Source organism: Diuraphis noxia, unplaced genomic scaffold (genome assembly GCF_037042655.1).
Source record: "Diuraphis noxia isolate RWA-SAM2 unplaced genomic scaffold, SU_Dnox_SAM2 contig0002, whole genome shotgun sequence".
Classification (NCBI taxonomy): domain Eukaryota; kingdom Metazoa; phylum Arthropoda; class Insecta; order Hemiptera; family Aphididae; genus Diuraphis; species Diuraphis noxia.
Window position 1 is genome coordinate 73056284 of NW_028301712.1, and position 26630 is coordinate 73082913.

General features: G+C 31.4%; 1 protein-coding gene, 1 long non-coding RNA gene and 2 pseudogenes across 3 annotated transcripts in view; 2 read left to right on the plus strand and 2 right to left on the minus strand.

Annotated features, from left to right (window-relative positions):
- Dop2R (dopamine D2-like receptor) overlaps positions 1-26630 on the minus strand; it is a 334506-nt gene that overhangs the window by 8229 nt on the left and 299647 nt on the right. The gene's annotated exons all lie outside the window — the stretch shown is intronic.
- Positions 10674-11499, plus strand: LOC149058895 (uncharacterized). Its single transcript, XR_016190364.1, has 2 exons — positions 10674-10974; positions 11183-11499. It is a non-coding gene; the product is annotated as an uncharacterized LOC149058895 (long non-coding RNA).
- LOC149058896 (uncharacterized) lies at positions 12122-13002 on the plus strand (annotated as a pseudogene).
- On the minus strand, positions 13258-14821 carry LOC149058897 (uncharacterized; annotated as a pseudogene).

The window sequence follows — 26630 nt, forward strand, 5'->3', positions numbered from 1 at the left end:
ATAATAATATAAATATAAAAGTACATATTCGAATCATCACTTCATTTGTTTAAATATAATATTGCTGTGTGATTAAAAGTAATGTTTTTAAATAACTATCCATGTTAATTCTATGTATACAATACTGTGGAATGTAGGTAGGTATTCATTATGTTGTCATTTTTGCATTTTTTGAAAGTTTTCCTACATTACTCGCAGATTTCGTTTTATGGGTTTTGTTTAATTTTTTTTTTTTTTTATTATTTAATTAGAAGAATATATTTACAATCTATTTTTACAATTATCAGTAAGTATGATGACAAAATTTTATTCATATGACATTAAGGAGATTAGAAAAGGAAGGCCCTCAGTAGTGCCACCTGACAAGAAACATATTAAGTTAATTATTTGGTATAATTTTAATTTTTTGTGTTTTTTGTGTTTATGCTTTGAGCACGTCTCGGGGCCACAGCCTTTTTAGTCTTTTGTATTTAATTTACAGAATTTTATAGGTTAAACTGTCTGTACCGAATCGACCTTTTTATTTCCTATACGGTTTATGTACATAGTTTAAAAAACATTCTTTATTACATAACTTGATCATACCAACTGTGGCAGTGTGGCGTAATAATTATTGAATGTATTCAATGATTTTATTAGTTTTCGTATAAGTTTTGTAATGTATCGGTACTTATACATCACTTTACCGTAATTTTTAACTAAAATATTATAAACTATTGCAACCGCTTATCGTCGTACATCGGCACGAGCGAGATCAGATGTTTTAGTTGTTCGCCACTTGTGTTTTGTGTCGGTAGTTAATATTGTATATTATATTATGTGAACAGAATTGATTTCTTCTGTTTATATTCAATTATTTAAGTATATAGGTTTATCGCACATTAATTCCCAACGTTTACTAAACTCTTACGAAATAATTTCAAACCAAAATGCAAATTATTGAAAAGAAAAAAATATCGTACTTGTCCTTTATATACAGGCACATAAATTATAGCAATATTTAATATTTGTTAAGACTTGAGAACCGGTTTGTCACAACTCGGTGGCTTACGAGTTTCAGAAATTTTTATAAAAGACGACAAAAGTTCAATTGACAGGTGCGGATTACAGAGAGTACGTTTGGGATTACGTTGCCGTGGAAAATATGCAAAAGAATTAGACTCATCATGCACGATTATACTGCATCGTAAAAACGTATGCATACGACGTCCCGTTCCGGTGACGATGACAGCTCTGTGTAATGAACAGTATACTATAGTAATATTGTGGTGAAATAATATAAATAATATAATATTTTATGCAAACCACTGATAACGCAATATAACGGCTATAATAATAATAATAATAATTATGATGATGACAATAGTTAAATCGTTGTGGTTTTCATTACAGAGGCTGCTAATGACGCATTAGTGAAAGTATATATATATATTATACACGACGATCACCACAACCATGTTTAACCCCGATATTTTTCTTTCAAAATTTAATTTATTCAAATACTGATTTAAACAATATTAAAGACTATAATATACTCTCAAATACTAAGATTTTATACCATTTAAGCAGTGTATACTCAGTACTACTGACATCGGTGACAGTCAATTCATTTTTTAAAATGAGGAACACCATTTTTTCCTATAAATTGTAAATTAGACGAATTTTTAACACCTATATTAATGTACTTATTTAAATAGAATTTTTAGTGGGGTTTTTTTAAAATATTGTGTGTATTAAGAATAGAATCTATTAATGATTGGTCAATTATGAAATTGGCTCGGAAGATTTGGATAATTTTGAAATTATAATATAATAGTAATTAATACTTAAGTGACAACTTATAATTTGTGAATATTTTTTTCGTTTAATTTGATCAAATTTTACTTATAAATATATTTTATATTTATCCATATTACATTATATAGATTTTAATTTCTCAAAAACTATTCCTTAAAATTAGATTGTTTGTATGTTAACAAAATGTTCAAAAAATAATCTGCTTGACAATTTACTGAAGATAAGTAGGTGCTAATTTGAAAAAAAATAAATTGGTAAATAATATTCAATATTTGGAAATACTTGCCTTGTGTATGATTACAAATTCAAAAAGTCAGAATTTAAATAAATACATTTGTGAAGAAAAAATTATGGTGAGCATGGTTGTATTGGGTGGATCAAACGTTTAATGCTTAAATTTGGAGGGGGGACCAAAGTACAAAATAATTTACAACATCAATACTATGGACATACACTACTGCCTTAAAGTGGAAAACTAAGGCTAAAACTAAGGCTAAAACAAAGGGTAATTAAAGTACTTGAGGGAGGGAATTCTCTACTTTGCTCACCAATGAATCCACCACTACATAGTTGAAGGTGTATTACTATGTATGTAGGTAGTGGTCAAACGATCGGTACCTAGCTCGTGAAAGTTTCAGTTACCAGCCACCCGAATACAACAACTTTATCGTGTGACTTAATATAATATATAATATAATATTTTATCAGACTTATTATTCTGTATAGTGCCCATCTAAAAAAATAACTCATTCGAAACGCAATCACTTCAGATTATACTGAGTATCCATACGTACAATTGAGTCTTCTAATACATAACACCGCGTGGGATATAAAATAGTAAGCAAAGTATGCGCAACACAATAGTTTTCTTTAAAATTTAATTTTAATTTTAAAATGTAACGAGATTTCTTTAAACGTTTAAATTTCCACGATAAAAAAAACGAATACAAGAAGTCAAGCTTTAGCTCACTATTTTCCGAAAAACATCTAAGAAACAATTGGGTACAATATCGTCTATTAAAAACACAATTTTTCTGTTAAGAGAGAAACAGACTATTTATAAAATATTGTACAGCTATAATTCCACACACAAATTGTTTTGTAGTTGAAATTCTATATTTAAATGCCTGAGTTAAAAAAAAATAATCTATTCTTGAAATTATTGAAGACTTTAATTAAATTAATTTAATGAATTCTAGTCAAGGAATATAAGTTTCTTGAGGTATTCAGTGAATATTCTAAACTAGCTTGACATTTTTCGGAGGAAAAGTTCCAAACAAAAAAAATATTGTGGCTTGGAGTGGCGCGTTGGCTGCTACCAATCTCGAAATGCGACTGGGAGTAAGTAACGGCCACAGCTACCAGCCCCCGGATGGGTGACCAACCGGGTTAATAGTAGTTAAAAACCTTGTCACATGTACACGTGTTTGTTACCTATCGTAACATTCGTAACAACGGTAACAACCGTAAAAATTACCTACCGTACCAAAACCTTACCCCTACCACAGCTAATGGCCTTAGTCGCCGGGATTAAGATCAATAAAAAAAAGAAAATATTTTTTGAAAAATTGAGTATTCACTGATAAATACCTCAACGATTATATACTGCGTGTCAATTTTTCTTATAATCATCCACAAATGTATTATGTAAACAAGAAATCAATTGGAAATGTAATACAAAAAGTTATCACTATCTTTCAGTTTTTAAATTATGTTTTTAATTAAAAATGTATTATTTCGAATGAAATGTTCCTTATGTATGAATATATAATAATTATATTCTTAAACCCTCTAGAAAGTGTATATCACTAAGCGCTATACTCATAACGTGAAAAAAAACACATAATTGGAAAACCATTTAAACTCACATACCATATATCTGTTGGTAAATATAAAAGTAATTGAATAATAACAAAAATATACGAACCGAGAATGATTTAAAATAAACATCGATGTACACAAGCCTCACTTTCAACATACCATAATTTAGTGGTACCTATATATTGTTATTAAAATATTAAACTTTGTTGACTTTTCGACAGGTTAACCGTATTTTTTATTTTGTTTATTCGTGTGGTGTGAATATTAGATATACGTATTATAGCTTACCTTCCTAATATATTAATTCTTATGATGATTACACACACCCACCCACACACACACACACACATATATATATTATACTACGTTATTTTCTTGAAACAATTTTAATGATAATACGAACGTTGTATAGGTATTACTACGCATAAAATTAAATAATACCGCATATTCGTTTGTAAACAATGAGTAGGGGGAAAAACGGTTCTCGACAAAAGCAGTAGGTATATACCATTATAATATTATATTCGTAGGGACAACTCCTGAGTGCGTCCCAAAATGTCCCTTATTTAATGTTCCGAATGCGTCCGGAATAAGGTCTGAACCGAGTGCGTCCCAAGAGAAAAAGGTCACTACTTCGACGAAGCCCAAGTGCGTCCCAGTTCGTTTAGAGTTACCCAGAGTGCACCACGAGGAGGTGAACTGGCTTACACCCCAAAAATATTTGGTTATTTAATTATACTTATAATTAAAGTTTTTGTTACTCTCATTCACTAGAAGAAATGTTTCATTATCAATTTTTTTAATTTATAATGAATTTAATGAACTGTGTTCGTCTTGAATATTAGTTGGTTTTTTGGGTAGTTATAATTATGAATATTAGATTTATACGTATGGACTACATTGTAAACGCAATCTAACACAGTGTAATGTTACAAGATATCAATGCATTTTTAAATTAATATTGCTGGCAATAATATCGCGGAAGCACATGGGATATACCAAAATTATTTGCAATATTATTGCGGACACAATCGGGCTATAAAAAAGGTACGATATGATTAACGGGACGCACTCGGGCGACGCCCATTCGTAGGTACCCGGGATTCCGCAACAGCGTGTATAATAATATGTTCACCAATAAATTAAAAGTGTTCATATTAAACAACGCACATAGGTGTATTATGTGCCAGCCGGAAACCGAAGTTTTGGTTAGTTTTATAATTAAAACCCTGCGTCCAACAATAGATATTATTATACAATAATAATATAGTGTCTGCAACCGGTCGTCACATGATATTGTGTTATATTTTCAGAATAGGTAATTTTTTTTATTTTTTTTTATTACACTTTGTTATTGCAAACATTTTATTATTCATTTCGAAAGTCCTATTTCCTACCATCAGGAAAAATACGTTTTCCCCAAATGCAACACTTTAGGATGTCTTTAGAATATTAATTATGGAAATCTATATAAATTTTGTGCCTAAATACATTTTTCTGCATATAAAACATTTGGGCACATATAATTTTGAGCTTATTAACGTCACCAACAATTTACCATGCGCTTAGTTTAATAAGTAGTGTTCTAAAAAATAGATTTGTTTTATTATTTACTTATTGCTTTTATCATTAATATTATTAATATTGGATTTGTGAATTGAGGTTAATAGGTTATACACATAATTTGTGATAATTTATTTTTTATCATTAGTGAAAATCACATTTTTTTTAAACCCAAAATGTTGTCCAAACTTTTTGATATAATGTATTTTATTCAATTTGATCACTATTCCAACATTGTCGTACTAACTTGATTTTATTAATTCAAAATCTGTTTTAAATTAATTAGTTATTTTTCTTACAATGCTGTTCATTTCTAAATTGTAATAATCCCTTATATGTTTTTATAAATTTATAATTATAAAATATATGATTACAATGTACAGGTAGCATCGTGCCCCAACGTGTTACATTTATATCTGTCACGTATACGGTCATAAATCATTATCGTAATAATATACAATATATATTATGCTATACTACACGACGTCGTGACTGGTCGTGTGCCTTATAATTGAATAATGTACCACTCAAAAAGGTCGATTTAATTGTCGTGTCATCATCGCGGAAATCTTAAGTTCGTTATCCCAATCTCGTCAGTAACCATTAGTGCCTGTTGTCACACATGTCTATTTCGAACACTCCCGTGTACATTGCATGCATTTTCGAAGGGAAGGGCTCCTTCCACTACATTGTAGTATTATTACTATTATAGAACGTCATATATAGTGGTATTCTGATGTTGTAGGTGAATAATACACTTTTAGTGTGGAGGGGAGGAGGGCGAAAGAAAATTATTTTTCCACTCAATATATAATGTATAGTGTAATGATATTATCTAACTGAGCAAAAGTGAACTTATCAGGTTAATTGCATGGTGATACATGAATGCAACTATACGTCTTATATAAATTGACTGATTTGATCGAGGAAAATAAAAATAATATTTTTCAAACCAGGAAAATTCATATTACTTACTTACATAATCTAATATAACGTCCCCACTTAATGGATAAAAATCATTACACTGATAAACTAATTTTGTTAAATTATAAATAATATTATATAGTAAAAACATGCGTATCTATCAAAACATTTATGAAAATAAATCAAATCCACCAGAGATCTACGTGTGTTTATTTTTACAACCACGTGTTGTTATTCGGTTATATTACCATCTATCACCTCCTTAACGGTGGTACATGACAATTTTATAGGGCATTATTTTTTTTAGCTTTTGGTGTAATACATTTTTTTTAACGTTATTCATTTAAGTACCAGTAACCGAATTTCTTTTTTTTTTAAGCGATTATCACTTTACCACTTTAATCGGTTAGGTTAGGACAAGTTTACAACTGGTAATTGCTATAAAATTGTTTTTTTTTTTTTGGTTACCACTATGCCGCACTAAGTGATTACCAACAATTTTGATAGCAGTTAGGTTATCGTCAAATATATAATTGTATCTTACATCTTGAATCGTGATACACAAATTTAATTATTTTAAAGTATCATGTATCTTATTTTTTTTCAAAAGATACAAGATATTAATCATTTAAACATTTTAAGCATTTGTACTGGCTATTACCAAGACATTTTATTTTTATTTACTGGACTTTTAAACCTTAAAATAAATATAGCAATGTTATAACTTATTAGATAATTTAAAAAACATAAATTTCAGTTAAAGTGACCGTATGATATACCTATCTACTCCCACAGTCATAAAAACTGGAATTTTTGTTCTCATAAAATTTGAACCTGGAACTTATACGAGTATAAGTTTTTTCACATATAATAGAAAACAAATCAAAATTGGAGTCATAACTCACGAAGAGTTATGAGTTTATGATTTGAATTACGTAATTTATAAATACGAATGGTGATGTATTTAGTTATACATTTATAATGTTGTGTTTTAATTTATTGTAACATTATTTAAGACTTTCCGCAAAGAAATTAAAGTTGATAGTTAATAAAATCCAATAAATTTAATACATAAAATATAAAATACGTTGAATCAATGATGCACGTATCTACTATATCGTGTATCTCGTATCTCTTCTATACATTCACAATGTATATTACTATATTATATTTAGATACGCTAAAATGTATGTATCATGATAATTTTTTTTGTGTATCGTGCCCAACTCTGGCAATAAAAAAACATATATATATGATGGCAATCAATAACAATTAAATCAATATATTAAAAAACAATTTTTATGCGATGGCTACAAATTGAACACAGGCTTGATTTTTTGATTTTCTTTTAAATATACCTCAAATACAATGTTTTTATTTCTGGAATGAGATGGCAAAGGTTGAATCAAAATAAATACTGTTGAACCCAAAAACATACTGACCCAAGATTAAGTGTACGAAAATGATTAAAAAATAATAACGAGTAATAAAATTCCAATATTACACGGTACAATATAATAATAATACTATACACGTCAAGCGTGGAGTTTTATCAGGTTGCTTGGGAATTGTTTGAACCGGCTAAGCCCCCTTTACAGTCTTTGTGTAATAATATGGTCTACGACTGTGGCACTACGACTAAAATACACAAGAAAAAACATAAAACACAGTATGTAATCATAATATTGTATATAATATATGTTGGACGATTCGGTAGAAAATGTTTGACAATCCGCGCACGTCGTCACCCTCTCACGCACACACAATAATAGCCACGCGCAATGAACAGAGCGTAAAAAAAGACACGTCGCACCGTATAATATAACACAATAATCGTAACGTATCATTTTATTATTATTATTATTATTAAACACTGCGTTTTTAACGTTGATTATTCATCACACGTCGTAATTGCAGCGGGCTTCGGTCACGCTCTCGGTTGCGGCGAAAACACCCGATCGCGCACGATGTAGGCTGCGATAGGGGTGGTTTTAGTAGAGGTTTCTACGAAATATTTTTATGCGTTTGTTTTTTATATTATACATAAAAAATACGCCGAGCGGGCGAAGCCATGTATATTTATTATAATATACGAACATAATATTCTAATTGTATTATATGCGGCGTGAATATATATAATATAATATAACGTAATGCTATCCCGTTTAGAGCAGGTGCCGCGGGCTTCCGAAAACGTGTTTGAATTAATTACAGGAAAATGTACACAATATTTCAAGTATGAAACAGTTGTTGTCGCGATGCCGACGTCCCCGGCCACCACCACACGTAGTCGTCGTTTAAATCCAACCAGTTGGAGATCAAAGTTTTCTTTTGATTGTTAGTTTACAATGTTCATTATAAACACGATGTGATACGTATGCGATTCGAACCTATATGCAGTCGAACTTTGATAACTAAAACTTTTTTAATTCGATATTTCGATACTTCGAACTTTTTTCGGGTTCCAAGAATATCATATTATTTTATTATCCTAGGATAACTTAAACTTCTTGCCAGCCCATTCAACGTTGAATTACCCAAGTCCGAATGTATTAATATTTGAGACGTGTTGAACTTGAAAACATCATGGTCTCGATAACTCAAACTCGAACCGAACTATCGTAGTCATATACATCGATCGAACGATTCAGAGTGATTTCGAACTCAAACCGCACATTTCGTTCAATATACAACCAGACCAGTATACCAAACATTTCATTTTACACCAAACTGTACTCAATACAAACTTTTGATGAATTAAATGTGGAAAATTTTCAGATTTTTTCCAACTGAAATATACCAATTTAATACTATTCTAAAATTATTAAGTTATTTTAAGACGTATCGGTTCTCCTTTAAACCTGATATTTTTAATACTAACCAGTTTATTCAAAAAACATTAAACAGTAATTAACAAGTATAAAACAGTGGTGTATTTCTCATCGATAATAATTAAAAATATATTTTATGAAAACTTTCAAAAATTTTGTTTTAATTTAATTCGGTTTGAATTATTTAAAGCCCGTTTCGGTATCTGAACCCAAACCAATATTTGTATTGCTATTTGTTATTATTTCTTCATAATAATATAATGTAGGTACGCGCGGTCACTATGCAATATGCATATAACAATAATTATCAATTATAATTATAATTTTTATAAATTTAAAGACATTGTAAAAATATAGGTGTATTTACACAGTTAAATAAATAAATAGTAAAAAAAAAAACAATAATCATGTTATCAATAAATTCGAATGCAAAATATTTCAATTTGTATACAACTATAATACTATAATATGTGCACTCATTACTCATATTGTTATCTGTCCCTGCCGGCGCGCGTCTGTGCGATTACTGTCCAATGTCTATATAGTATATATTTATTAGCTAAATAAAGTGTGTGTTTATGATGAGCTGCAGCCTCTATAGTACATACCCAGTGTGTGGTTTTGTTTAAATACCCAACAGGTAAAATGGAAATGAACATAATTTTAATCGTAGAATTAGTATTTTAATGACTTACCTATATAAATATTATAATATTGTGTGGGAAAAATGATATCTATTTATATAGCACGTATTGTTTACGATAAAAAATAGCCATGTGTTAAGCATATTTATTTGTAGGTAGGTGCCTGATTATATAAATATGCTTATATATTTTAATATTGTACAGCATTATAATAATATTTAAGCATATCAATTAATTTAGTTTTTAAGAATTAATTATTGCCATGGTTATTAGGTTACACAACAATTTAAATCTACTTATGGTTTTTATTAACTGACTGTTATTGAAAAAAAAAAAAAATAATAATATCGCATGAAGTTCAATCATCGAACAATCAACTATGTACGATGCTCGCTGTCTAGTAGAGCGCCTATAATTTATTTCAATCAATATTATTGGTAGGTAACTAAATATTTTAGATAATATTTTTTGTATACGTCAATGCTACAAAGACCGAACAGAAATATTTTTACAACATTCCATAATTGACAAGAAGGACCTGAACTATAATTTAAATATTGATTAAACTTGCAAGGCAGTTATTCATTATGACTAATTAAATATATGTGTGAAGAAAAAAATTATATATAATGTTGTACTTGAGTTATTACGGAATCAAGGTAAGGTCGGAGCATAGCATTTTTGAATCCGTAAATATTGCCGTGCTTTGACCGTGACGTCATAATCCAGGATATTTCGCGCGGGAAATGGTCTCATCAAACGTGAAACGGGTTTATATCGTTCTATGCATATATGGTTTACGGAGTAATATTATTCTAGGGTAATCTGGGTAATATTTAAACGCATTTATAAAATACGAGTTATTTTATAAGTATGATTATTCATATGATTGCATTTATTGTTTCCAATTAAAAATACACCTTAAAATACTTGCATAAATAAATAATATTGAAATGAAAAATAAAAATAAAAAAACTAATATTTTTGTTATGACTTGATGTTATCAGTGTACAGAAAATGTTATTATTTATATTTATTATCATTATTATTTATTATTATTTATTTACTATTGGTTTTATTTCAAACTGTCGGTTGTCGTCTGTCATCTGTAGATTTACTACAGCCTGTGGTAGTGTGGTTTCTATTATTCTACGTTATACTTTTGAACTTCTTATATATTATATAATATTAGAATACACTATGTCCGAGAAAAAAAGTACATATAAACATTGTTATGTACCAAAATGTGAAAGTACATCTACTAAAACACCAGACAAATTATTTCTATTAGTGCCTAAAGAGAAAAAAAAAGAATATTATGGTGTAAAGTTGCTTGAAGAGCTGATATTGGAAGACCTAATAATCATTATTACTGTTGTGAAGATCACTTTAATGTAAGTATATACCTTATTCTTAATGAGCTTATTATATATTTTTTTCATGAACAATTTTGTAAGTACCTATTACTTATTTACCTAGTAAATAATTTTCTTAATCTCAATGGACAAAATACAATTTACATAATACAAATACAACTTATTTAAAACAATATTTCTATAAAGGTTACTAATATTATTAGTTACTTTATTTTCTTTATTATAGCTAGAAGATGATTTAGTCAACTATATTCGACTTAAAATCATGGGACCATCTAATGTGAAACACCTTAAACTAAAGCCAAATGTTATTCCCTATAAGTTTGACTGCCAGACTGACCGTAAACAAATTACCAACACACTACCAACTAGAGTTGTCTATAAAACAAGAGCAAGGCGTGATTTGCTTGAAGCAGCACTAAATAATACACCCAAATATAATATTAGTAAATCTTATAATCATAAAGTAATAATATAGTTGTACTTGATATGTATATTGTATATAAAATGAGATACATGATTATTTTTTTTCACTGTGAACTATCTAATAGTTTCTAGTTTTCTAATATCAATTTTAATATAAAGCAACCTAAATTTGTCTAACTATTTTAAAGCACATTCTGCCTACTTTAAAAAAAAGTATTAAGTAAGGATAACTGGTGCATGATAAACATTACTCTATATTTAACTTATTTCTTAACATTGTGTGTATACATTATAAACTATACAAGAATACAAGATTATGTACAATAATTCTATATATTTATATTTTATGCTTACTTGAAGTTACATATAAAATTTATTTTATTTGTATCAGATAACTCAAATGAAGTAAATGATTTCATTAATGATTTGGCTCCACCAGAACCACTATCAAAAGAAGTTGGAGTCCAAGTCAATATAATTAAAAATGTATGTAAAAAAAATAAACCAAAACCTTCCACCCGGTCAAAATCTTCCCAATGTGATTTATGATTAGCATTGACTAAAACTATTTCTTCTGCTAAGTTTGGCTCAGTTAAAAATAAAGTGTTTGATGAAAATAGTGAGTTAGAATCAACTTAAAATTCTTCTCATTCAAATTGTGACAGTCTACCAAATGTATCTTGTTCAAGTTTTTAAAGTTATATTGAAGAATTTTTTATTAAAAATGAGTTAAATAAATATAAAAAAACTTAGTTATGAAGTAATGTGTTACCATATTCAAAATAACCCTAAACATTATATAGGTATAACCCATGGATGGTTTAAACATGGTTTTATTACTTTACTAAGTTCAAATTTTAAAATTTCTGAAAGAGATATACTTTTAACTTTAACTAAAATTCGATTGAATGACTCTTTAGTAGATTAGGTGATATATTTAGTGTTTCAGAAAGTTATAGTTGTTGTATTTTTAGTAAAACTATTAATCTAATTGTTGGTTATTTTGAAGAATTTATTTACTGACAAAACAAAGACGCAATCATTAAATTACTTCCTATCCCATTTCGCTATAGATATTCAAACGTTCAAGCCATTATTGATTGTCTTGAAATTGAAATTCCAAAACCCTCTGACGGCTCTGACCCGGTTCAACAGTCATTAACTTGGTCAGATTATAAAAAATGTAATACTCTTAAATGCCTTATATCTTGTACGCCTGATGGATTTATAAACTTTATATCAGAAGGGTGTGGAGGTAGATGTAGTGATGTACTATTAGTAGAGAAATGTGGACTCTTAGACTTGGTTCCAGAAAATTCTGATGTTATGGCTGATAGAAGATTCAAAAATATTGATCATATGTTATCATTAGGAAAACGTAAACTAGTAAGACCACCAAGTGTATCTCAAAGCTCAATTTCTACCAAGTAAGAAGTTCTTGAAACCAAAAGAATAGCTAAGCTAAGGATTCACATTGAAAGAGTTATAGGTAGACTAAGAGAATTTTCAACATTGAAACCTCATGCGTTAATGCTTATTAACCTTGTATCTAATATTGATGAAATTATAATTATTGCTTGTGCTCTGATAAATTTGCAAAAACCTATTATAAGACAGTAATATTTTTTTATATGTTCTGTTTATACTAAAAAAAAGTTTACATATAGGTACATTTTTATTCAAGATTTCTGTATATAAAATAAAAATATATTTGTTTAAGATAATGTGTTGTTTTTATTATTATTAAATTATCCAAAGAAATGTAATTTAAATAATTTAAAACTATTCCTAAAATTGTATTTACAATAATTTTAGAAATATACTTTTTTTCCAGAATAAGGAACTGTTTTTTATAAGTTTTTCATAGTAAATATAGTCATATTCAACCCATTTCAGTTGAAGCTGCTTGTTAATATCAAAATCTGGATTGGCAATAGCAAGTAATCCCTTAATTTTTTTTATAAACATGCATTTTGATTTGGATTTGAGAGAGAACTTTGGGTTGAATAATACCATTCTTAATGTAATCAGTCACTGTTTAATAGGACATTTTATTTCCACGACAAAATCTGCAGCTATTCCATCCGCTGAAGCGCCAATAATAGGGAAATCTTGAAGGATAGCTAAACCTGTTGTTTCAATGTCATCATACGTTTTTTTAACTTCACTAAAAACCTAAATGATAGACATTATTAGTTATTGTGAATACAATATAAGCATCTGTAAATGCAGTGCACAATATGCATGGTTTATTTACAAGTTCTTCTAAATGTGTCCCACGTTCCATTGCTTTTGTTAATTTTACTTTAGCACATCCTAAAATTTGTTTAACTAGTGACCCATCATCTGTTTTGCACTTGGATACTTCATATATTTTTGAAGCTGTTATCCGACCATATCTTAATTCAAACCATAGTGCATTTTTAGATTGATCTTTTGTTTGAGTTATTATTTCTTGATAAAGTGAATTTGATCCTTCGTTCTTCAGAAAATCAAAAAAAAATTTACATGCACCAGCTACAAATAAAATAGGTTTAAGTAAATTTAAACATGATTTTATTATTATTTATAAATATAACTCACTACACACTAGGGTATTGTGTGTTGAACTCTATAGTAGCTCTATGTATAGACATGACTTTAAGTGGGCTTTCTATTTCTCCATATTTATGTGCTCCTATTTGATATTCAATTTTATTTTCAGCACCCAATGTCATTATGCTGTTTAAAAAATTTATAGAATTTTCTGGTGGAATTCTAGTTTCTACCTTTTTTTTGTTAGTGATTTAGCAGTTATACACCGTAATGAAGTACCAACTCCTGACAGTCTTGGTTTTTTCCAATAACACTATACTTCTGTTGATGACTGCTGTTTACTCTTTCGGTGTATAAACATTAAAAATGCCAAACCATGTTTACAACCACCTATAAAATGTTAATTTACAAAATGTGTATTGGAGAGATATTTAATATAATGTCACCTAAGGAAGCTGCACAATCTTGGCAGTGCATATCCACAACTTCCCCTTTAGATTCATTCACTGTAACTGACACATGACAGTTCTTGTTACGAACTCTATGCTCTGGACACATTTGTCCCTTCACTAGACATAAATCCCCAATACGTTCTAACTCAATGTATCCTACAGCATTATCTCCATAACTTTCTCTTGCAGACCTGTATAATAGACCATATAGTAATACATAATATTTTACTTAAGAGTTAAGAGGACGCTACAGTGCTACACCCGTATGTGTCTGTCTAAAATAGTTAGTACCTATGTAACATAAAAATTAAAACTTACTTACCTTTGTGCTTAACAAACGTTCACTTCAGGATCATAAAAAAATCATTTGTTCTAATATAGTCATTAATAGCAAACATATTATCTACTTTAGGCAAATTTTCAGATGTTGCTTTAACGAAGTTGTTAGTCATTTTTAATTTTTGAACAGTAATATAATGTAACAAATAAAACCAAGTATAATAAAATGGTAACTGGAAAGTGAATGATTTCTTTAACAGTAATAATGCTGAATAACAGATAATAATAAATTATAACCAAAAAACATCTAAATAGTAAATATAAAATGTTCCTGAAATCTATTTCTAGAATTTCGCAAGTTATGTAAACACCAAACAAAAGTGAAAACACTGTGCTTATTTAATGAATCAATTGATAAGTATTGGATAAGCCATAAGCCTAATCATAAATTTGTAGGTATATTATTTTAAACTATAATATTATATTTATTATTTAATATACCTAACCACAATAGTTATAAATTTTCTCGAATAACTATATCTATGTAAATTCCTTGGCTTGTGCTTTGCATAATAATATATATCAAAACTTAAAATAAAAATTATATTTATAATCTATAATATATAGGTATATATATATATAAATATATATAATAATTATATAATTATTTAATATACAAAATAACAATTAAAATCTTTAAATAAAGAAATTAAACGCCAAGGCGCGACGACCAACAAGATTCTCATAAGTGCGACCACTAAGAGGCAAAACTTTACTGGATATTGACGTCACGCGTACGCCACGCCCACTATAAACGCACGCGTAACACTTTAAGTCTCGGTTAATTTTAATTTTTAATGAAAATTAAAAAATACGGGTCTTTTTATTTACTGTCAGTAAGAGATTTAACTAATAATCAAAAATATGTTCAGGTCATTTATTTATAAATTTATTATTATTATTATTAATTATTTATCATTTATTTTTAAAATACGAGTGACGTCGTCAGTAGGTAACTTTATATTGCTGTTGGAAAATAATTTTTTGATATATTTTCAATACTAACATTTTTTTTCCACATTCTCAGCTTTGCAAGTTCTTAAAATAAACATTGAACATTATAAACGTACGACGTAATCGTTTCGATTTATATTGTAATATTAATTGTTAAATGCCTTTAAATCATTTAACAATATGTTATATTGTAATTGTAAGTACAAACAATTCGATTTTTTCAGAACAATTTTTAATGATAGTAATTTTTTTTCAATAATTACCATTCCTTTATAAATTTTCATTGGCTCTTACGTTTTATCGTGATAATAAATGTTTTTAATCGCCTCAACTGTGAAAGCTTGTGTGATTGGACTTTTTTAAGCTATTATAATTTTTTCAAAGTTTCTGTAAGTTATTGTTTTAATTTTATTTACTTTTCTTTACTTATACTTTTGATATGCATGTTTATGTGGGACAGCTACATAAATTATTATATACTATACTACTAGTATATCAACGTTAATTTTTATCTGTTAGTTAAATAAAAATATTAATACAATTTATGTTTATAACAGTTATTACTTTAATATGAAATAAAGTTATATATTATTGCGTGTACATTATAATTTTAATAAACTTGTCAAACTAATATGAGTAGATAATTAACAGTATTATTATTTATGATTATTATACAAATAGTAAATTATATAATAAATAAATTATTTTTAATATCGTAAGATTATAATAGAAGATTTAAAAGTGTTATTTAGTTCTAAGTATAATATATTTTTATTGTGGCTTGGTGAAGCGTGATAGCTGGTACTAACAAACTGAGCCGTACACCAGCCGCAGTTGCTAGCTCTCGGATGGATGACCACCCGGGATTTTTAGAAACATACTCGTATTTTTGCCATACATACACAAACACGTGCTACAAGCACACCAACTCAAAAACCTACCAACAATAATAATATACAAAAATAGCCCCACCGTACCACCCCCTCATGGCCTATGCTGACGCGGGTTTGCCCATAAATAAAAACAAATATACATATATATATATATATATATATATATATATTTTATTAAAATAACAGCCAAACTTCTTGCCCCTCCTGCAAAAAAAGTTAGAGTAATTATGTAAAATACTATAATTGTTATTATCATAATTCATCTTAATTCTTAATATAATTAATTATGTTAATGGTACCTTTTTTTTTTTCCAGTTTTGAACCGACGACGCCGCGGGAACTGCTTTCGCATTGCTTCCGCGGCGCCGCCATCATTTATTTGACATTATACAAATACAAATACACATACATGATGGGTGGTAGACGGGACAATGCCCCCGACTCAACCCCGATCATAAATTACATTCAGACATTTGCCGTGATCGTCGTCCCTCCGTTTTGTTGATTGGACATCTGTTAGCGTCCAGCAGCCTGCATGGCTCTCTCGTCCTCCTCTTTCTGCCAGAGGATACCTTCTGTCATGTTGATGAATGCGGTTCTCACACGAATGAAGGATTCATTCATTCGTGTGCTCTGGTCTTCTATGCCTACCATTCCACAGAGAAAATTGGCTACGTCTTCCGGTATGGGTAATCTACCATCTAGGAATGAACACCTTCCCGCTCGGCGTCCCATCTTTGACACTCGAAGGTGGTGTGTTCGACTTTGTCATCAGGGTGTTGACAGTACACGCATGAAGCGTCATCCGCACAGTTCATCTTCCGGAGGTACGCCTTATAGCATCCGTGCCCCGAAAGCACTTGCGTCAGTCGGAATGTTAGGGTTAGCGGTGGCTTTGTTAACCAGCGCCCAACGTCAGGGATAAGCCGGTGCGTCCATCTGCCTATATCAGACCGGTCCCACCGAGCTTGCCAAGCTGCGATACTGATTACTCTATCCTGTTTTTTTTACGATGCTCGGGGCGACGTCAGTCTGGTCGTCCAGACGAACGCGATCATCCAAGCCGATACCTTTGGTAGTACAGGATTAAGCAGAGTGGCAGCTGCTTCCCCTGTACGGGCGATACCTATGATGCACACATCATCGGTAAATACCACGAGTTGGACGCCCGACGGGGTTCTGTGTCCAGTAAATCATCGTAAAAGAGATTCCAAAAGGCCGGTCTGAGGACCGAGCCCTGGGGAACGCCACACGTCGTACTTCGACGGTGTAGTGATTCGCCGACCAATATGGATCGTTCCTGTAGATAGGATCTTATCATTTTTATGAGGTACATTCTTGAACCGGAGAGCATTATCCACCTTCTTCCAGTGCGCTGTGTTAAAAGCATTCTTCTCGTCAAGTGACACAGACAAGCATATGTTCCGGTGCTGTGGCGCGCCTAAAGCTGCGCCGTGTGCGGCGTTCAGCAGTCGGTCAATAGCGTCCGAAGTCGAACTGCCTTGGTGAAACCCGTATTGGTTAGGTGATCTATGACCGGTACTATTAAGGTGCGCGTCGAGTCTAGCCAGAATTAGCCGCTCCAAGAGTTTCCCCGAGGAATCAAGCATATACAGTGGCCTGTAGCTGGACGGTTCGGTTGTCGGCTTACCCGGGCCTTTGTGCAGTAGCACCAGTCTAGATTCCTTCCATCGGGTAGAAAAGGTGATATTGGCTAAGCAGTTGTTATAGACACTGAGTAGGGTGTTGGGCTTCCGAAGGAATACCTGCGCTAAGAGCTCGTTGGGGATGCCATCGAGGCCCGTTGCCTTACCGGGGGGAAGTCTTTTGCAGGCTTGTGCCAGTTCGGCCAGGGTGAAGTCTTCAACGGTTTCATCTTCTGCGGTTACTGATGGGTGAGGTTCGAGTGCTCAATCTGTCGCTGTCAGCCGAGCGAACAGACTGCTCGATGTCTCCCAGGAATTCGTTGAAGTAAGCGTCCGTGTCATTCCGGGAGACGCAGCAGCTGAATATCCTAATGCCTCGTGACTGCATCGAGGCAAAGCCGCGGCCCGTTCCGATTGAGTCAGGTGCAAATTCAGCGGTTGCCGTGAGAGCTACTGCACAGGTTCCGTCAGTGCTGGCTACCCATAGGTCGTCATGAGTCAGGCTCCAGTTCTGTTCAGGAACTAGGAGAATTTGTGCGCCGATAGCAGCAGAAGTCTGTTGGAGTAATCTTTGTGCTGTGGAACTCCGTTGAAGGTTGATCTACAGCCAGCGAATCATTGTAGCGTACTTGCTCCATCTCCGCTGCCTTCCTGACGAGATTTCGTTTGTATATTGAGTCCGGTTGCTTCTTGAGTGCCTCCTTCCTGGCTCTGCACATACCTGAGCCTGGTTTATGCTTGTAACGCACAATGCCAGCCCTCTCACAAGCTACACATAGATCTTTGTTTGCCAAACATTGTTTAAGCGTTTGCAGTTCGACGAAAGGTCGGACTCGGAGCAATTACCACTCCGGTGTCCAAATCCGTGGCACCGGAATTACTTTTCAGGTTCGGGCCTCCTAGGGCGAACACGGCACATTGTCCAACCAATCGGTACGCGGGTTACTACAGAAGCAGCGGCTCTTGTCATTCTAGCTGTAGCAATTTGCTGGCCAGACCTTGTGGGCCAGAGACCAGTGATCTGCCTCTCGTAAATTGCAGCTTGGCCGTCTTTATCCCCAGGTATTGCCGCCTGTAATGCCGAGAGGACCTCGGCCTCTGTTGCCGCTGCGTCGAGGTCAACAATCTCAACAGCAGCATACTGGCTAAGCTACGACACTACTCCAACTTTGTCGCCCAGACTGGCAGCAATGGCCGATGACAACTTCTGTGCTGCTAGTACAGATCCAGGTCCTTTGGCCAGCTCGACCAGCAAATGACCATCCCTGGTTTGGTTACCTGGGCTCCTAGCTCTTCTGGGTTTAGCTCACTGTTCTGCCTGACTGCACGTACGGTGTCCGCGTATGACGAACCGGTAGCCACTTTGACTAAAACGCAGCGGGCTTAACCCTGTGTTTAACCCCTGTCCTCGGTGGATAGGCTGGCGCACCACTGCTCTACTGATAGGTGCTGCAGCTGCTTTCCTACCAACAACTTCCCTCCACCCTTTGCCGTCGGTTTCCATCGCTGAATCATCCGCACCAGTGTCAGTGTGAGTTGCCAATGCTGATGGCCCGCGCGCACCTGCCTTTGCCGAGCGACGTCTTGACGACTCCCTTTTCCGGCGCTCCTGCTCACTCTCCCACCAATTCGGAGTCAGTATGGTGTCGGTTCCAACGTTCACCATCTCTGGCTTGTCAATGCTCCTACCTAAAAGGCCAGTTGCCATGACATCTTTCATTTTCTTAGCCGGGGGATAAAGTGGTGATCTCAATGTTCCCTTCTTTGTTAGCATCGGGGCCACGTAAATATATTCCAACAACTTAATGAGACATTTAGACACCGACTTCTCACCCCCTAATCTCGCTTCATTCATTGCTGATACCAGCGAGGATTTAATGTATGCCAGACCCGCCTCGATCTGAATCTCACTTCCTTCCACCGTGTGACGTGAGTGAGGAGAGCGTGCCCTTTCGTTTAACACCCATAACTGGTGTGGTGTCGCCGTCGGTACACGGTCTGTCACCCTCCCACCCGAGGTTGGGAGACCCAACTGTCACTACATCCGAGGCAACAGAATCAGTTTCCATAGAGACATGCTTGACGTTATGGTTGCCGTAATTCATTTTGCCGCAGAACTAACTTCACTAGCTACGCGACACCCTGTATATCGTACAGTGTGCATGTATATCGTGTATTACCTTGTGATATTCGTTAATTGCCTAATCCGGCCGCTCGGCGGTACCGTTAATGACCGTCCGCCGGATGACCTTTGGTCGACCGCGTACCGATTAGACGTAATAATAGCTGGTAAAGTGTTAGTAGTAAACTGTTACTCTTACCTTCATCCACAGCCATACAGTACTAACTTAAACTGCCCTATCCGGAAAGGTGTTAGCGGTACCGACTCAAAATCGACACCGATCCCTGCGCGCACTTTAATGTACCTCTCGGTACAAAAATCACAAAAAACTGATAGTAATTGCCAGTGGAAAGCACGGTGGTTACAGTACGACAATAATGCGCATGCGACTGCAACGACAGCCACCGCTGAACTGATGTTAATGGTACCTATATAGCCGTACTATAACGCAAAATATTGTCTAATTCATAGTATCAAATATTTGTGGCTAAATTATTGAATAGGTGAACAGAATTATTTTACTCATCCATGCATTTTATTATTGATTTATTATCGTCGACCATAGCTATAGTATTTATATCGTGTTTAATGTTATTGTTATTACCTATATGAAGTCTTCAACATTCACCGAGTAATATATAGTTTATTGCATTATTTGAAATTAAAAACCCAAACTAATATTTTCAAAACAAAAAGCTTATTTAGTTAGAAAAATATATTTAATGGTATTTACCTATAATACGTTTACAATCTCTGGAATGTTAACAATTTAATAAAGAAGATATTATTTGAAATACATTAAATACCAAGGATCGCATTATATACATATTATACTTCAAAATATTGTGTGAGTCGTGACGAAATTATATTATCCTACATAATAAATAGTAAGACATTTTTTTTGGAGTATAAGATTTTTTCATTTAATTGTTTTTTGTTGATAATAAAAATCTATTGTTAAAGTTATATGATTTTTGTTTTTAGTATTGCCCTTAACTATAAATAAATGTAAAATCATATAAATCATTAATTTATTTGTATTTATAAAAGATGAAAAAGTGCTGCAATAGATTTATACGCTGGCTTATGCGAAATAGAATTTTTTTTGTTGTAGAAGATTAAGCTATAAAATTTGAAAATCTCGAAAATAATCAAAACGTACTCTTCTCGTTTGAATTTTGAACTAAGTTCATATACCATTCTTTGATTTGTAAATTTACCACAAATGGGAAACTTAATAATAGAATATGTAAGTTGGAGTAAAATCTGTCTACTATAATATTGGCAATACTATATTTTATGCTGGGACTTCGCCACAACTATAAATTCACTTTTCAAACAATATCTGTTTCTCCCGTAAAACTTGTAATCGTGGAACACCTTGAATAAAACAAGTATATATGCACACGCCATCCCTTGATGATTTCGAAACAAAACTATGTCAGGTATATAGCAACGCTTTGAATTCTCAACTCATTAATAAACTTGATTTTTGTTTGATATTAATGGAAGCAATTATACCAATTTCTGTTATAATATATGTCTGTGCTGTCAAGCATAAGCTTATCAGCAAATAATACAATCGTATGGAATAACTAAATACTGTTAATGTATAAAACTTTTTTAATGTCAATTATAATCACGTTTTAAGTAGATTATTTTGAAGTTGAGAGAAACAAATCCAAGCGTCAACATAAAATCATTGCTATTGTAGTATTGTATTCATATTATAGTTTGTGGTTTAAAATAGTATGAAATAATATATCTTATTTGATTTGACATTATGTAATTTAAGAATTAAAAATTAATCTAAATCCATTATACAAAAATGTTAAGTAATACTATATCTTAAATGTTTGCAGAAAAATTATTGGAAAAAAATGAAATAAGTAGGTAATAATAATAAACGTCAGTATATAAATTATATTGTTATCATGCATAGTATTTTTACACAGTAAATAAGACTGTTAGTTGATATTGTTGTAAACAATGGCAAAAGTGTAAGTAAAATGAGAGTAATTTTGTAGTGAAGTTTAAAAGTTTTAATCGTAAAACTAAAATATTTTGGAACCATTTGTTAAATATATCCTCTTCTACAAAGGAGTTTAGGTACATATTATTATATGAGAGTTTTGTTGCAATATACATAGTTATTAAGTTGTAAATTCGAAATGAATTTGCATAAAAACTCGGTGTATACCTTATAATATAATATTATGATGAATTAGATAAAAGTAAAATAATTATTGTTGAACAACAGTCACAAGAAATTAAGAAATAAATAATATAGATAATTCTTGTAATTTCATGTCTTTTTTTACTGTATTTCAATATAAAAATATGATCATATCATATATGGTTATAAATATTACATCTTTTGAGGTATTTTAACAAATAAAAAGGGAGATTGGTATTTTTTCGAAATCCAACTGCTGTATTTGAAAAACAATAAATTACAGGAATTTTCAGACATTAATTTATGAAGCAAACAAATGATCAATATCAAAAATACATAATTCTATTTAAAATGAATCGTACTAAATGTTTACACGAAGTGCAATGAGATGGGATCGATAATAAATTATGTAACATTGCAATTTTAATTTCAATTAAAGCGTTAAAACGTTACTGACACTCAAGCGTAATCGTTAATCATGTTTTGAATAATTGTATTATATTATATTCATATACCTAGAAACAAACGTTTTTGGTTCACTATTAAAGTGTATAGACAATGTGCCAATTAAAAACTATTCAATGTGCGGTATTTGCACGATGTAGTGATATACTTGTGGTATTGTTGTAAAATATAACTTGAATGTTTTATTTATTTATTTTTTTTTGTTGGTGAAAATCACACTCACGTTGGTGAATATAATTGCTTACGATTTATACGAATGTGGTATGACGATGAAGATGATAATATAGCGAAATAGTAATCAGCCGATTGTAAAGAGTTTCGTTCGGGAAAACTATGATTTCAAAAGAAATCGGTGACAGGTTTCTTGCTTTCATCTATTCTACGTGAAAATGATTTAATCGAAATTAATAAGACAACAAATAGACCAAAGCAGGATAGAGAGATAGAGAGAGAGTAATGATCTGATCAAAGACTTCGGACTGGGCCGAAGAATTACTACTAGATATTTTAAAATAAGTAAAATAAAAACCACCTAAAACTGTTTAACTATACCTCTCATTGCAATGATATCGTCGTGCTCAACGTGCAATATTCGCAATAAAGAATGAGCAGCTTGATGACAGAAAAAAAAATACCTCGCACGTTTCAGTGGAGTATAGTCGTTGGGGTCGTTGTCGTTGTCGTTGTCATTTTGGTAAAGTATTCGAGAGTACCAGAGATTGATTGAATAGAACCGTGGTGAAAACAACGACGACTGTACGGGGATAGGTGCTTTTGAGACTGTGTCGAAAAAAGTTTCCAGGCTAAAGCGCGTTTTATCAATGGGCCCTGTGGGGACACCGATGAGCAGAGAAGTAAATAATAATATTATATAGTATTAGTACTATAGTCTATAATATATATAAAGTGAAAAAGATGCCAGTGGTGGTCGGTCATGGCAATAGTGTAAGTTTTGTAGGTGGTGGTGTAAAGGGGTTCGGCTGTTCGTTCACTCGCCGCCGGCAGCCAATGGTTTTATATAATATAAATGTACCTAAACGTTTATTTTTTGTTTTCGTCGAGAATTCAAAGTCTTACACCTATATATATATATTATATATAGATCTAGATCTAGATATATTATATATGTGTAGATCTGATTGCCTCGAAAACACATTTTGTTTCATAATTTGTATAAATTTATACCTTATGATAGCCGGTACCCTTTACGTTAGTCTTACGTATAATGTTCAATAATTATCATACTTATATAAAATTAACAACACTAATAACATTGAATATGCAAATGAAAGTATATTATTTAGGTAGATAATGCAACAATAATTATCGTGCGTACATATTGACATTATTCGTATAGTAATTTTCGCATTAAATAGGTCACAGAAATTCACTTTATACACATTACTATCTATGTATTTTGCGAAGGTTGTATGAAATCTGCGATTACGACGACGATAATAATATTATAATATACCATTATTGGCGAACTACTCTTCTCTGCCATCTCTCACAGTCGGTCAGTCTGCTTGTGATTCTTTCCATCTTTCCATTTTTCCCTCTCTTTCACATCTGTCTCTCTATTTCCTTATCTGTCATCCATACAAACACCTTCTGATGGGCAGTACACGTTTCACGCTTATAAATCACTTTTGTGTAAAAGAGAAACACCTTGTCCCGTCATCTCTCTTCGACCGCTATGCCACTAGCACGTGTTTCCGCTTGGATGTTTGCGTAATAACACAATAATACTTGACCGAGGATTCTCAGACAGTATTTTAATTTGTAGTATTATAATATATTAAAACGTTCTGTTTGACACATTCTTAACGTTCTGATTACTTGCTACAATTTAAGGAAAACAGTGTATTACTGTAGGTGCACTATGGTATAATATACCAATGGAAACATGTTAATTAAGCCGTTAAAATTGTGAAACTAACAACATTAATTTATTTCCATATATTGATATATTTATGGTTTTTCTATTATTTCAACAAATTTTTCTTATTAATCTGTTTACGCTTAATTTTTTCGACATTGAGTTGGTAGTTGTTTTTATAAAAATAATGTTACATTCATCAAAGTCTAGACTAGCAATATTTATATAAATATTGTAATCTTGCTGTTATTACTAAAATGCGTTGGACATACTGTATGGTTTTACTGCTTGATAGTTTTGCAGAGACTTAAAGTTGTAAACCGTTGTACCAAATGTGACTTTAAAAAGCAATTTATATTTTATAATCTATGTTTTATGTTTAAAGCTAGAATGGAACGGGTAGTATAGGCCTAACCACACGAGCTTAAATTGAATTCAGAACAGCTATGTATACTATAATTTTCAAGAATAGGTATACAATTTATAAATTTGATATAAAATATTTGACCATAGTAAAAATCTATAATTGTATTTAAATAATTCCAACTTATTCAAAAATTATTAATTTTGATTAAACCTCTATTAATATATGAAACAATTTTTTTTTATCTTATACAATATTAATAATTATTGATTCTGATTTTGATCATTGCTTTGCCAATTTACGAGTCATGAATTAGGGTGATTTTTTTATGCGGTTATCTTCCTTATAGACTAATCATATTATCAGAAAAACAGAAATGGGTGACATTAAAAATATTACAAATTGAACTGTTCAATATAAAATTTGAATGAAGTTACAATTATGATATTTTATTTTGTCCTAGATACCTTATCAAATAGACAACTGATTATGAAAAATATCCAAAAAAAATGTATATTAACACATTTAAATAATAATTTTATGATTTAACTTCGTTTAATTTTTGGGAGGAAATTTCTCATGCAAAAACGTTACCAAAAAATATTTTTTTCAAATTTAAAATAACGATTTTGTTGATTAATCATTATTAATTTCAAACTACGTAATACTCAACGTCAAAAGAAAATTGACACAAATTTAACATAAATATGTTTTTGAGCTGGATGCAATTTTTTTTCGATTAATTACGTTTTGTATATTGTCATAGAAACGCAATTCAACTATAAAAACGTATTTCTTTTTTCCAATTAATTTTTAGCAAAAACATTAGATACTTTTCCACTTTCCTAAATTCAAAAACTTGTTATCATCTACGATTCTTAATACTCGAATATCACGAGAGTATATGCATATATTTTTATTTTATATGTATATTTTAAAAATTTTATTTAATGTAACACATACCTTTCTTGATCATTATTAAATAATTAGATGCTACATTCGATTTTTTACTTGTAAATAACGTATAATAATACTAACAATATTACAAACCACATGACAGTATAAGATAAGGGTATGACTACTAATGACTAATTATTATTAATGGACATTATCATTTCATAGAAACTATTATGCATTAAATTAAGATTTGCTAATCAGTTTAGTTATAATATAATATTGATCATTATGTAGAACTGACATTCAGTAGAGTATTATGGTAAGTTGTATTTTGTGTTTATACATTAATTTATTTTCGAGAAATGTGATATAGGAAATCATTAAATGAAGACAACCAACCATTAGAAAATTAGAAGTGAGTCAATTTTTTCTTTAATAATAAATTTTGTACTATTCGGTAAGTTAACAGTAGAATTCAGTATCGAGTGACAATCAAGTAAAATACAGGTACATACATTAAAGGCAT